The following is a 15,120-nucleotide window of genomic DNA, read 5'->3' on the forward strand; positions in this document are numbered from 1 at the left end:
TTGTAAATGACTTGTAATCCCTTTCTAGAAATTGTAAACATTTGGGAAATAGTGTAGGCATCTATAAGGATTATGTGGGCACTATCGCAAATTAATAGGCACATGTAGGAACCAAAAGATGCATTGCAATAATTTCTTAGTAGTTTGTAAGCACTTGTAGGCTTGTAGTATCCTGTTTGGAATCATATAATAAATCTATTATTACTTTTTGGAATTGCCTTCAATGATTGTAGATCTTCAAAAGTTCTTCAATCTCTACTTAGATACCTATGATGAGGGATATATTAGTAGTCAAGGCTCCCTATATGGACTCAAGACTAGAGTGAGGTATCAAAAGTTCCACCTGAGGCCTGGTTGTGCATCAATTCAGAGTCTTTAGTAGTAGGAAAGGGCCACCTCACTATTCTCCTACTAGCTCATCAAGAATTTGATATTTTTCTCATTGGAAAATCAATATGGTAGCTCAATGCTAAGCTAATCAAACATTGATGAGTTGCAATGATTGGAAATATTCTTTCATCCTTTCATGAGATGCAATAGGAATAGAATGAAGAGATCAATTGAATGAGGAAAGAGGGATTATAGTTGGAACTCAATGACTCACTACTTTACCACTTTCCGTTCTTAAAATGGATTGATTTTTTAAATCAATGCTTGAGCATAATAACCAATAAGGTTATGGATTAGAGTGAATGGCTCAACAATAGAGAAGTTTCCAAAAAATATTATACTCAAGAGAACCTTGAAAGATGCAAGTAGATTGTTGATTTGAATGAAGTATGCATTCTAGTTATAGAAATTACACATCACAGCAAGTGGATAGAATTTGAGCAAGGAATAGAGAACACATAGCAAATCTGAGAAGAACAAATACTGCTTTAATTTCAAATGAACTAATACAAAGATGGATGTATCCACTTGTGCACTTCCATTATGAAGCTTAGATGGCGATCCAAAGAGATGATAGGTGAAGAGCTTAAGGGTAGCTAAAAGAACTCTGACTGGGTAAAAGGTAGATTGACAATGGATTTAAAGGGGTCTTCCTTTTATAGCTGGGAAAGGTAGTTTGGTTGGCATGTCTAACCATATTATGAACCTTCCCTAGTCGACCAAGGTATATTCCCTTTACCATTGGGCCAAGGGGTGCTACTATCTTAGGGGGATCATTGGCCCCTCTCAGATCCCTCAGCTAGGGGCCACTTCTACTACCCTTGGACCCTAAAATAGGGCCTCCTAGTAAGCCTACAACTCGATGCATTGTTCCTTGAGTTGCTACCACCATAACTACCCTATCTAACCCAAAGGATAGATCCACAAAGGTCACCTTTTTGCCATCCAATCACGTAGATCTCATCTTACAAACAAGTCAGGACCCACTCGATGTTTGTGCTCACACATGGCTTCTCCTTATAATGGGGTCCTTACAACTTAGCACACCATTGATCTTTGCTAGCACCTTACAAGGGTGGGCATTGAGCATATCTAACACTAACAAAGAGAGTACCCCTAACCCATTAAAATATTCAATTTGTAAACCTCTTAGGAACCAGCTTATTGCTCTTTTCCTTGGGAACATTGCATAAAGCCGCACAACCAAAGACACGTAAATGAGCATATGATGGAGGTTTTTCAAACCATACCTCCTCTACAAGGTGGTAGTCAAGAGTAGTGCATGTGAATCGATTAATCAAGTGTATGACAATAGTATTGCCTCAGCCTAAAAATGTTGCAGTAAGCCTATTTGGCTAAGCATAGTACAGAATTGCTCTTGATTTTTCTTATTCATGCACTCAGCCATATCATTCTAGGGTGGAGTGTACAGGGCGGTCAACTGATGCTTAATAACCCTCTCGTCACAAAGCTACTCAAAGGCTTTAGAGACATAATCACCCCCATTATTTAACCTTAGGTATTTAAGTCTATACCTAGACTAGTTCTCAACCAAAGCAAGCCAACATTGAAATGTAGCCAAGACTTCCAATTTTTACTTGATGGAATATATCAGACCTTATGTATATAGTCATCAATGAAGGTAACAAAATACTTTGCACCACCTAATGATTTGTAGGATGCCGTACTACATGCATTTGAATCCATGTTGCATGTCATATCAAACTTTTTATGTATATTACATGTCTACCTTCCATATAAACAATGATCACAAGACTCAAAACACTTATAGTCAAGGGGTGAAATATACTCCAAACGGGCAAGCATTTTCATTTCTTTCAAAGACTCATGACCAAGGTGATGATGCTAAAGAGGTACATATAAAAATGCATCCACTACCAAAATATGTTCAACTAACCTAGATATAAGAAAGGATAAAGAGTATTGGGCTTAATACCATGTGCAATGACAAGATTCCCATGGATAATCTTCCATGAGGAATCACCAAAAGACACAACATAATTTGCATCATCCAAAGTGCCAACAGAGATAAGGCTCTTTTTGAGATCTGGTACATGACGTACATCATGAAGAGCGAATATGTTGACTAAACTAAATTGTAGCTGGACATCACCAATACCAACTATCTCTAATGCCAGGTCATTACCCAAATGGATAGATTGAGTCATACTATGATAGAAGTAAAACCACTCTCTATGAGGGGTCACATGAAAGGAAGAACCTGGATCTATCAAAACAAGCACTTAGTATATCTTAACAAGGCATCAGTTGACTGCCATCATGATCAAAATTAGTTTGCATGATATTAATCTCTTCAATCTTAACGCTAGACTTGCTACTAGTAGGGACAATACTGCAACCATCATTTTTATCTTATACTTTATCCTTGCACTTTTCCTCATGCATTTTATGGCAGTGTGGCCAAATATATTTTTCTTTTCCATAGTAATGACAAGTCCATGAGGACTTATGGCCATGGGACTTAATTTGAGACTATCCATGTGACTCAAAATAAGATTGCTTAGAGTCTCTCCCACGGCAATCATTACTACTCCTACCATTATGGCCTCTAACTATTAGAGCATGAGAGGTGTGGGAAGCATTGATATTCTTTCTATTAACCTTTTAATTCAAGCGTGCTCCCTCTCTACACCCTCTATAACTTTAACTATTCAATAGGCATTTTTTACATACATAGCAGTATGAAATGTATCCCATCGTTTAGGCAGTGTAATAAAGAGGAACAAGGAAGGGAGACTACTCTTGAATTCAATATCTTGCAAAGACAAATGGCTGAGAATGTAATAAAACTCATTTAAGTGGGCTGATATGGAAGTGCCCTCCTTCATGCAAAGGTCCATGAGTTTCTTTAGCTACTAATACATCTGAGAAGTAGGGCTTTGCTTATCATAGGCATTGCAAATCTTATCTCGTAAGTCCCATGTAGACTAGTGTGTTAGTAACCATACATGCAAGAGGCATGGATGTCATGAACAAGGTAGGTCTCAAGGTAAAATGAAGAGAATTGCCAAATTCATAATCCTATAAGCAAGACTCAATACATAATCTAGAAGCACACATTGCCAAGTCCAAGACAAAAGATCAAATTAGTCCATGATAGGGTAACTACATCTAATGAGTATAAAGCGATTATATACATGTCACAATGAGTCCCATTCTCTCACTATAATAACCTTAAGCTCGGCCGCATAAACCAAATCTCAACTATAACATCCAAGTACCAAGTAGTGACTCCTACTAGAACAAAAGCTGATTGCCTAATGAGCAAGCAAAGCTCAAAACCTCATATGAGTGGCATTCATATATCTAAGATCCAAATAACAGACATCAGGAGCATAAAAAAGCCAATGTAGTCAGAAAAGCTCTTACTAACAAAAAAATAACCATCCTGGAAAGAAGAAGAAGTGTCTCAAATGAATGCTTGCTGTGAGAAATGACAGTCAAAGTTAATGAGATTAAGCTTCAATCTCAGGTCAAGAGCATTCCAAAAAAATAGCCAAGTATGTGGCATCAACCATAGACATCAATGTAGCATGCCGAGAGTAGTCAATAAGCATCAACAAGCAATAGGCATGAAATTTCGCTGACAAATTAGTGTTTCCTTGCTTATTATAGCAGTGAAAACCTTTCTAAAAATAATTAGAAGGAGTGCTCAAATCAGTCAAGACATTGACATAGCATCCCCAAATGATCCGGCATCAAATAGACATCCCGCAAAGCATAAGTGACTTCCAGACAATGAGTGAAGGGCTATCCAAAATTGTATTATAGCAAACTGTCACAAATTGTGAGCTAATGGATGAACCCAGGAGCTCCAACTAATGCCCAAACTTATGCCAAAGCTTTTAGATATGATGCCAACAAGTGATTGCCCAAGGTTGGAGGAGCAATACTAGGAGTTGAAGATGAGATGGGATGAATCGAATTTAAGTAGAAAGAGGGGTAGCCTAGTTAGCGCAAATTACACATGTTTTCTTGGGCTCACTATTGGTTGTGTTGATGCCAATGGGGCACAAGGGGAGCTCAGGGGGATCTCAATGAAGCTTTGGAATATGCCTAGACAAGCTGGGAAGCAAATAAACCATAATATATACCACTTCAAAAGCCGAGCCATTGTGATTGCCATGAGAACTATGGATTAAAGGTATTCTCCACAAGCTCAAGTCACAGGCTCAAGCTCTTGGGGAAGTTGGGCTCTGATACCAGTTGAAGGGAGTGAGCCCTGAAGTGGAAGCATGGAGCAAAAGCAAGTGCTAGGTGGAAGGAGCAAGAGCAAGAGAGAGAGATAAAAGATGTGGAAAATCCAATAGTCACAATGTGTGATTGGCCTTCCCTTTAGTCAAATGTCATTAGAAAAATAAAGAATGAAGTGACAGTGATGGGTACCAACCACTTGCAGGCTATAGGTGTAAGGGTAACCAATACACGATTCGAGTACTATTACTGTAACTAATATATGGGTGGCTAAGCATAGGTGCCTTTACCACTTTGGGGCTCAACTCCACTTCTACTCTGCAAATCTCTCCTCGTTGTCTCATTGTCACAGTGCCACAGTTCCTGTTCACATTAAAAGTTTGTAGGAATTGCAAATACTTGATGTAGTTAATGGCTTGGCCAACCTTCTCCATATATTTACTAGTGTTACCTTGGTCAACCATTTGTTTTACCGCTTGCTCTTTCATCACCACACTTTCTAATTTTTGAATGCTTCTAAATTTAAGCTGATTGAAGGCCCTTGTTTCTATTATTAGGCTGTATTTGTCATGTTCTTCTTCTATGAATGGGAGTTTACTGCCTTTGTCATGCCTAGCCATCTTGAGCTCTTGTCATGATGTGGTCATGATGCAATAGCTCACTATTAGTTTACTTGAAATGACTTTTTGTGAAAAGATGAGGGGGTTATGAATATATTCTATGGAAATATGAAGTTCTTAGATACATAATAAAAAATGTTGCTTCAAGAATTTCACACTATTCAACCCAGAATTCCATGAACCCTTAAGTGTGAATTTACTTTTATCAATCTTTTTTTCTTTTTCAAGTTTGATTTAAAGTTCAAGTTGTGTCTTCTTTTCCACGTTGCCCCCTCCCCCCTTGGGAGTGATGAAAATCCTTCCTAGGATTGGAGGATGAAGTGTGAAGGGAATGAATCGCATGCATGCTATGCTTTACTTCATCATGAGCCAATTGTAGAAGTTTGGGTTATACTCCAAGTGGGCGTGACGGTCTATGTCATGAGGTCTAATACCTATATGTGTCATCGGAGTTCATCTTGCTAGCAATATGTAGTTCTTCCTTGGTCAGGATTCGATTGAAATAGGGGTGTGGCATATTCCTCTCAAGGTTGTTTGTGCATGATGGTAAGACTTTGAATGAGGTAGGAGCCACATAGGTGTAGAGTTTTACTCAACAATTTTTTTGATTGTACATCTTTACTCAATGTTGTTCATAATTTGTGATAGCCCTCTCATTCCCATTGGATACACAGAGCATACCATTTTCACAAAAAGGAAGATTTAGAGCTGGCTAGCTTTGTTAGCTCTTCTAGCTCCTAACTTGTTGCAGACACTTTGCTCCTATGATAGGATGTGATCAACCATTGTGTGTGATCTTGCTCTTGAGAGATCTCACTATCAATCAAGGCTTTGGACATTTTGCAAATCTTGATTAACACAAACTCATATTCCTCCCAAGTGCATAGAAAGGAGCACACTTTCATTGCTAATGTCTCATCAAGGAGGCATAAGTCGACCATTCATAGCTCCTATCTAGCATGGTGAATGTGGCATCCAAGCATCTGATATAGTTGACAAGGTCATCCCCTGTATTCATGACTAGGTTTGAGGCCAACATAAGGATGAATTTCTACTTATAGGAGGGTCTAAGGCCTGCAAGAGGTTGGGGTTTGGTTAAGTTGGATAGCTCAACTACTGATGCCTACCTATTGGGTGGTTCAATGGGGTGTTTGATGGCCACTTGTGCAATGGATTGGTCTTGCAGCTTAGTTGATGTGTTGATCTCTACTTATGAAGCAATTGGAATGGTAGAAGTGTCAGATTGAGTTGGTTTGGATACAGTGGGCTCTGCAGTTTTGGCTGATAGGCCTGTTGGAGCTCTATGGATTTGGTGCTTGTTGATTCAATTGGTTTCTCATTTCTAGCTAGCTTACCATTTTGTGGAGATGGGCTAGAGGGCTTGGATTGAGGGGCATGCATACCGCTCATAGTCTTGGATAACCAAATCCAATCTTTGTCTTTGTAGTAGCCTTGAGCGCGTAATAGGTCTTTGGGCACCCATCAGGCTTGACCATTCCTCTACTTTGGTAGCACTAGCTTTGCCTCCTAGGCCTAGGACATGATGTTTTGTAGTTATGAGTTCATGAATTTTTGGCTTCTAGGCAGCTACGGTTGGCATTTGAGCTATTTCTCAATGGTATTGGGTGTGGCTTCTTTAGGTGGTGGGCTATCTATCTTGGCATGGTGGGACAAGTTACTACCCCCCTCCTTAGACCTTGCACTTGGTTCCTCTATTGGTGGCATTGCAGGGTTTGATGGAGTTACGGTACCCTTGCTAAAAGCTGTCACTATCAGAACATTGCCAATGCCGAGGTGAATGCATTGTGAATCATAGTCGATAGTGCAATGTGCTTGTTTCTTGAATGCACATCTTAGCAGCAATTCCTTACTAATGACCTTGGTATTAGGCATCACATAGAAGATTATAGGTAGGCTTTTAGATGTAATAGAGACTGATATTTTACATTTTCCTAGTAGTGGGTAGGACTATCCCCCAAATGGATTGAGTTTGGCATTAGTAGGGTGTAGTTGGGGCTGGGTCCAATGATTGTGTAAAAGGATATTACAATCGACTTCCTCTTCAATGATTGTATCTAAGACGTGTATCTTTTGGATAGTCAACTAATATGCGTAGGTAAACGAGTTCCATCATTTCCTCACCCCCAATCTCTATCTTGCTGATAGTGGTAACTCTCACATTTATAGGGAGTTTGTCAAGACCTAAAATAGGCCCGAAATTGGCTATAGGCATTAGTTGGGCCTCTAACACTCACAAGACAACCCCACAAAGCCTCGCGACCAAGAGAGTCCAAGGGACACACTACCCTAATTGGTAATGTAGATATTGCATTTGTAGTGGAACATAGTCCAACGATTTTCCTTCCTTACTCCTCAGAGGGAGATCCCACACATCTTGGTATAGTACAATAACGTGATACAAACATAAAGGAGGCACTCCTTGGATGAATGTCGTGGCCCCACTGCAGCTCTCTTACACCTTGGGGATTGGCCCCAAGATACGCTACTCTAACATAAAGCACATACAAACACACTCTGCTTTTATTTATTTCAAACGTTCCAGGACATAAATGTCCTCACTTGACAATTTTCCAAAGATTCGAGTGTCTAGCCTACAGCTTGGGTTTCCTCACAACTTAGGGTAGGTCATGTAATTGAAAATCAATTGCTATGCATCTAGGAGTTACTATGTGATATGCATAATGCAATTGTGGATGACACACCTCGTGCTTAAGCATTTTATGATTTAAAAAATAGCAATGTGAGGTGGAAAACTTGTTGAGTTGTTTGCAATCATACCTACTTCAGTCTCTTTGGAAGGAGCAATGAGGGCTCAGGACAAGAATCCCATAAGCATAGTAGGAGGATGTGCTACCTAGATTTTCCTATAAAGCATTGTACTTGCTTCCTTTTCTTTAATGATATGAAAGTACTATTTTCTTTTCAGTAAAGTGTCTATGTCATAATCCACACACAATATTGTGTTTATGAGTACAAGTCTGGATCTTGGAACCTAATTCACTTGTGTGATAGTTAGGCTTGTCTATGTCCATGTCTTCATGAGTTTGGTCTTCGTCTTCCAACCTCCATAGCTTCCGCATTGCCATGTCCTAAATCCATGTTTTTACATGGTATCAGAGCCCAGTTGGGCATGGTCTAGCTCATCTCACTTCTCTCTTAGCTCCTCTTCACTTCTAGTTAGCTCATGACTTCACCTCCAGCTCCATTTTCACTTGTATCTTCAATCAAGCTTGTGGGAGCCATAGCCAACATGCACCCTGCCCCCTTTGAGCACTTGGATCTCTTCATAGAAGCCATGTCTCATCACACATCCTTCTAGAGAATTATTCCTAAGCTAAAGGCGCTTCTCTTTTTCACTTAAAGCCCTAACATTCCTACCTCTTCAGACTAGTATTGCATCTGCAACGATTCGCTGCCCAGAATGCACCTGCGACCTATCGTACTGCTAACACTGTGCCCACAGTCTGTGATGTTGAAGGCCATCATAGGGCATTGATAGCCCATGAAGTAAGCTTCATTTCTATAAAAAAAAGGTTTTGGAAATGATGTACTATAGCTCCTTTCTTGCAATCTATGAAAAAATAGACTGCCCTGCAAACCCTAACTGTGACTGCCATAGCCAAGAACTCAAAGCTTTATCTTTTCATTATTTTCTCTCTCCTAACACTCAAACCAAGCCTTTGCCACTCTGATCCACTGAATGTGAAGTTGTCCAACACTTTTTTTAATATCAAATCAAGGAGGGAGGATTTTGAAGGTCATTCTGAAGGTCTCAAGCTTCGAGCCACAAGCATCAATATCTCTTGATACTATTCATCTAGTGTTTTTTGGTACTTGTGCTTACATCTAGTGTCTTTTGGCACTTATGCTTATCAAGTACACTGAATATCAAGTCTTATACTACTGAAATTTGAGAATTTTGAAGCTAATTTGTTGTTGATCCTCCAACTATAGCATGGGCAAGGACTCTCCGCTTCAAAGGGGTTGGGTTTCACACTTGGCAGATCCGCATCAAGCTCATCCTAATGAAGAAGGGTCTTTAGGCCATCACCAGTGTCAAAGAGAAGAAGCCTCCTGATGCAGACCTTGTAGTCACTTGGCAAAAGAATGATGATAAGTCTCATGCCATTATCAAACTAGAGCTAGATGACAACTATATCCACCATGTAGATAACTGTGATACTTCATAGGATACTTGGAAGAGACTTGACACTTTTTTTTGTACACAGTCTAAGTCATCAAAGTATGGTCTCTTGATTGAATTTTTCAGGCTTGACATGAAGTTCAATACATCACTTGCCACACATCTAAATTACATGGAAGGACTTCTAACCCAGCTTGTAGGAATCAACATTAAAATGGAAGAAGATGTTTGCATTGGCATTCTAGTTAAAATTTTACTTCTTGAATATAATAATGTGTCAACAACTCTAATCAGTATGCCAAACCCTGAGCTTGTTGATATCCAAGCATCACTATTAGAGGAGGAAAAGAGGCTAAAAACTTAGGAAGAGCCAAGCACCTCTAGAGATGAACAAGAGTTATATGTTGGCAACATGTACAAAGGCAAGAAGGATCAGCTTTTCTGTGAATTTTGCAAGAGGACCTGACACACTGAGAAGTTCTGCCATGCCAAAAAAAGTTCCTAGAAGGCCTATCTTGTTGCAGTTAAAGAAGAAGACCATGGAGCAAAGGAAGAAGAAGAAGAAGAAGACCACTAGACCTCATCATTCCTTCTATTCGGATAGACTTTTTAGTCTTATATTGCCTAGCCTTAATGCTTCGGGCATAAACTTGTAAAATCCTCATGTAGCCTTGTACTACAGCCTCTGTACACTTTGTGAGGCCCATATTACAGCCTCTAGATGTCCACCATGTTTGTGGTACCTACACTTAGCCTTTTTTGCGATAGCCTCTGGTGTTTTGCCATGTCTATGGTGTGCCCACACTTTGCAGGTGTTGCTTTCACTAAAGCCTCTATACGCTTTGTACTTTTGGTTGTGACTGAGGAGGGTGTTGAGATGTTTGCAATCACACCTACTTTAGTCTCTTTGGAAGGAGTAATGAGGGCTCAGGACAAGAATCCCATAAGCATAGTAGGAGGATGTGCTACCTAGACTTCCTATAAAGCATTGTACTTGCTTCCTTTTCTTTAAGGATATAAAAGTACTCTTTTCTTTACAGTAAAGTGTGTATGTCATAATCTATACACAAGATCATGTTTATGAGTCCAAGACTCAATCTTGGAACCTAATTTACTTGTGTGGCAGTTATTCTTGTCTGTGTCCATGTCTTCATGAGTTTGGTCTTCATCTTCCAACCTCCATAGCTTCCACATTGCCATGCTCTAGATCCATGTTTTTACAAAACCAATCCTTTAATTATTTCCAAGCTACTCGTAATTGCGGTGTTGCTAGAGACTAGCATTGAGTTTCCCTGTGCTACTAGTCTCTCTTAAATTTAAATGGTGATTGGCCTATATGCTATGCATGATCAAATAAATCATAATTTAAAACATTTTCAATGACCAATCACTTTCACAATCCCTCTTCCCTTCTCCGTTTAGGTTTTTCATTCATTGGGTAGGTGTAACGTTCATTTTTATGTAGTTTTTCATGTAAAAATCGATAAAAATACTCTAACATAGAAACAAGGCTTGACTGAACCTTGATGTTCCAACCTTGTTATACATTCATGAACATAAAATATATATTTTTCCTAATTTTTTAGGTGTGAAAACTATTTTTTCCTTATTTTCCCTATTTTTCCTCATTTATTTATTCATAAAAATGTGGTATTTTCTTATTTATGTGTCTTGACTAATCATATTAATTCAACACTAGTTTTTATCAATTTTTAATCCCATATGAACTTCATTCCCCAACCCGAAACGGAAGAAACTCTCATTTTTTCTTTTAAAAGATGCATTTCAATTTTTAAATTATTAATTATGACTATGTATGACTACAAGTTCCACATTTTATCATGTGCAGTCCTCAAAAATACTTCAAACATTACTCATACAAATTTTTTTTCCATGCACACATCATTAAAGCCATCAAACATCAAAACAATGAAATTTTCTTTGTAAAAATTGAGCACGCGCTTATTTGCATGTTTCGTGGTTTTTAAAAATGGTTTCGGGCAGCCCACAGACCCATCATCAATTCGCCAATAGCACTGGACATTGCCTCTCATCCTCCTTTTTATTTTGGCACAATCCAGTCCATGCCGAACAAGCATCCTTTATCCCCTCTTCTTCTTGATTCTCTGTCTGTGATCAGCCCCTTAGAGGAGAGAGGAGGAGAGACCTTCTTTTCGTGAACCTCACGGACCATGACTCCTGAAGCTTCTTCACAATCTCCCACTTGATGATGTCTGGAAACTTCTCAATGAATGCCAAATCTTCCATGGATGGCCATTCTCTTTGTTTCTTCTCTTCAGTTTGCTCCCAAACAAATTGCCACCAAGATGCAAGTTTTTGCTGCTTCAACAGGGAGAGGAAATAGTCCACCACATAGAGCTTGCATCATGATAGTAATATGTTTCCACCATTGTGGGATGAACTTCTTCTAGAAAGTAGCTTTGGCAATAAGAATCTCTAACTCTTCAGTGGAAGAAGGAACTTTGCAAGCATCCATTGAATTCTCCTCTTCTTGGCAATGACATTTCCTTCATTTTCAGCCTCTTTTGATGCTTATTGATGGCAAGTTTCCTCGATTGCGCACAAAAAATATGGAGCTCCAAGAGAGACACCAAGGAAAAGGGGATTCTACTGCAAGAAAATCTATCTTGTAACATCAAAAAGCTTTTGTTTCATTCTTTTGATGACCAAAACAAGGAAAAGAACAAATCTTCACGCAGCATCATAGTAGATATCTCCCACGGATTTAATAGAATCAACCATAATCTTCAACATCTTCATAGGAACACAAAAGAATACACCACTTTTGAATGGAAATCAATCACATAGTATTCATCTTCAATGTCTTCATAGTTTTCTCTCTCAATCTCTCATAGAAAGATACATTGTTTTGATAGAATTGACTATCTCTGACTCTCTCTCTCTCTCTCTCTCTCTCTCTCTCTCTCTCTCTCTCTCTATCAATAGTACATTATATCCTCACTACAATACTCAAGAATGGAACTTAATAATCCTTCTTAGGTCATGGGTGCACCTCCCAAGAGGTATGGGAGGTATGAAAGGGCACCAGAGCCACTACAATGTCTCTTCATAGCTCACTACTGTTACTGTCACTTCAGTCTTCTCTTCAGTCTTTCAGCAGCTACTTCTTCCATTCGTTTTAGCTGTTTTGAACTTAGATTCATCATTTACAAAAGTTATAAAAATTTCCCAAAGTCACACATACATTCTACAGAACACTTACAGAAGATCAACATAACAGAACAGAACAAAATAGGAACTAAGCAGAGACAGAGCCTCTATAGAAGGTCTACAAAGGGTTAAACAAGGTCATCAGAGAACAAAAAATCCTCATAACTCATACTAAAACCATTCCAAACTATTAAAAACTATTCAAGAAGTTTTCAAAAGACCTCAAACTTCATCAATCATCAGTATGATGCTTCATACAGAAGAAAATCAGAACAAAATAGAAGCTAAACAAAAGGTATCAGAATCAATCAGAACCTCAACAGAACCTATCAAAACATCACAGAGCTTCATATTTCTACTAAGAATCATCATGAGCTTCCAAAACATAATCAATATCATCCAAAACACTCTCAAACACTTCAAAAACAACCAAAAATAACTCAAAATCCATCAAAAAGCAACCATTCAAAACAACAAAAATCAGTCAAAAATTCAATCTTTTTCCACTCTCGACATCTTGAATCCCATATGCATAGTGAGGAGAGTGGAACAACCCAACTTCTACAAAGTATTGTACTTGACTATCACTTTCACTATGGAATGAATGCAATATCATGATGCATTGTACTTTCACTTAGTAGCTTTGTCATTGTTAGTGTCCTACACAAGATTGTGTTTATGAGTCCAAGCTAATCTATGTTGGAACCTAATTCACTTGTGTAACAGTTGCTCCACATTATTAATGTCAACATGAATATAGCCTTCATCTTCCATCCTCCATAACTCTTACCATGCTCTAGATCAATGCTTTTCACATTAGCTTCTATGAGAATGCATACTAAGGTACAATGCATATAAGATATGATGCACACGAGGTATAGCGCTATGGAATTTTCCAATGTATTGATGTCAATCTACTTGCCCAAACATGCAAAGCATTGATGCACCACCATGATTTCAAGGTCCAAACATGCTAACCACTGGTGCATCACTACAAAGCATTGGCCCAAACATGCCCAAACAATATGGAGTAGTGTGTATATTGGGAGCTTTTCATCCACTAAAAAACACCAAGCATTGGGGTCCATAATCATAAGGATCCATCCTCAAATACATAGAGCTAGTGGCACACATCAACATGGTGTGAAAATGCCCCTTACATGATCACTACAGTGACCCTATCAATACACCCTTAAGATGGAAAGTGCTACTACTTGGATACCATTGTAGACTTGAATATATGTGACACAAAAAGGATCAATAGGCCTAAAAAATGCCAATTCTTTGATATGTACGATGATCATGAGGATTATGAGGAGAGGATCATTAGAGGAGTATAAGGATAATGATCATGATCATAATAATAATAGAGATCCCAAGTTCCAATGCTTTGGCATGTACAATGATCATGAGGAGTATAAGGAAAATGATCATAATACTAATAAGGATTATGATCATAATAGTGGTAATAGTAATTATAACCATAAGATGGTGGTGAAGTTGTTTCTAGTGGATGGGAGAAAGCTACATGTGGAGTGGCTAGTCAAGGCAATGGATGTGCTAATGGGAGTATCCATAGCTCTTTGTATGCATAGTAGGGGTCTTCGAGATCACATCGTGCATCTCATGCTCACATACGCATCTATGCAGCAATCTGTCTTGCCCCAGCCTATAGAATTGGCCTGCAAACAGCTGATAGGGCTAGATCTTAAGGATTAAGCACCTAAGTCGAGCTTTTTCTATTGGCCGCTTAGGTAGTCTGTGCTCAAGCACTTGGACTATGTCATCTGCCCAATATGGCGTTAGATCAGCCTTAAATAAATCTCTCTCGCTAGACAGGTGGAATAGATGGGCGTCGAGTAATTCATCAACGATGCCTTGTCCAGCGGCTTCTCCCGTGGGAATGAGTGACATATGGTCAGCCATGTAGTGTTGTTTTCCTTTCTGCACAACCACGGAGAAATCAAATTCCAAGAGCAGAAGAATCCATCGAGCTATGCGTTCTGTAGCACAAGGTTTGTTTACTAGATAGAGCAGGGCTTGATGGTCTACGAAAAAGATGAAGGGTGTGGCCAATAGATAATGCCAGAATTTCTTCACAGCGAACACCATGGCTAATCCCTCTCTTTCTGTTGTCAAGTAGTTCATTTCCGTCTCAGTGAGTTGTCTGCTAACAAAGCTCACTGCATAATCTAAGTTGTGCTCACCAGGTTGGCACAACACTGCCCCCACGGCAAACTTAGAAGCATCGATGTGCACGTGGAAGGTAATGGTCCAATCTGGGGCTCGTAGAATTGGTGCTGTGGTTAGAGCCTTTTTCAACTCTTTGTACGCTCGTTGGCATGCCTCGGTCCACTCGAAGACAATCAGTAGCTTGTACAATGGTCGGGCAATCAACGCATAGTTCAGTACAAACCGCCGATAGTACCCCGTATGGCCTAAGAAGCATTGAACTCCCTTGTAATTAATTGGGGGTGGAAGGTCAACGATAACCCTGACTTTCGAGAAGTCAGTGGA

This window comes from Lygodium microphyllum, chromosome 21 (assembly GCF_053477565.2).
Source record: "Lygodium microphyllum isolate KBCC chromosome 21, Lygodium_microphyllum_v1.1.10, whole genome shotgun sequence".
Lineage (NCBI taxonomy): Eukaryota > Viridiplantae > Streptophyta > Polypodiopsida > Schizaeales > Lygodiaceae > Lygodium > Lygodium microphyllum.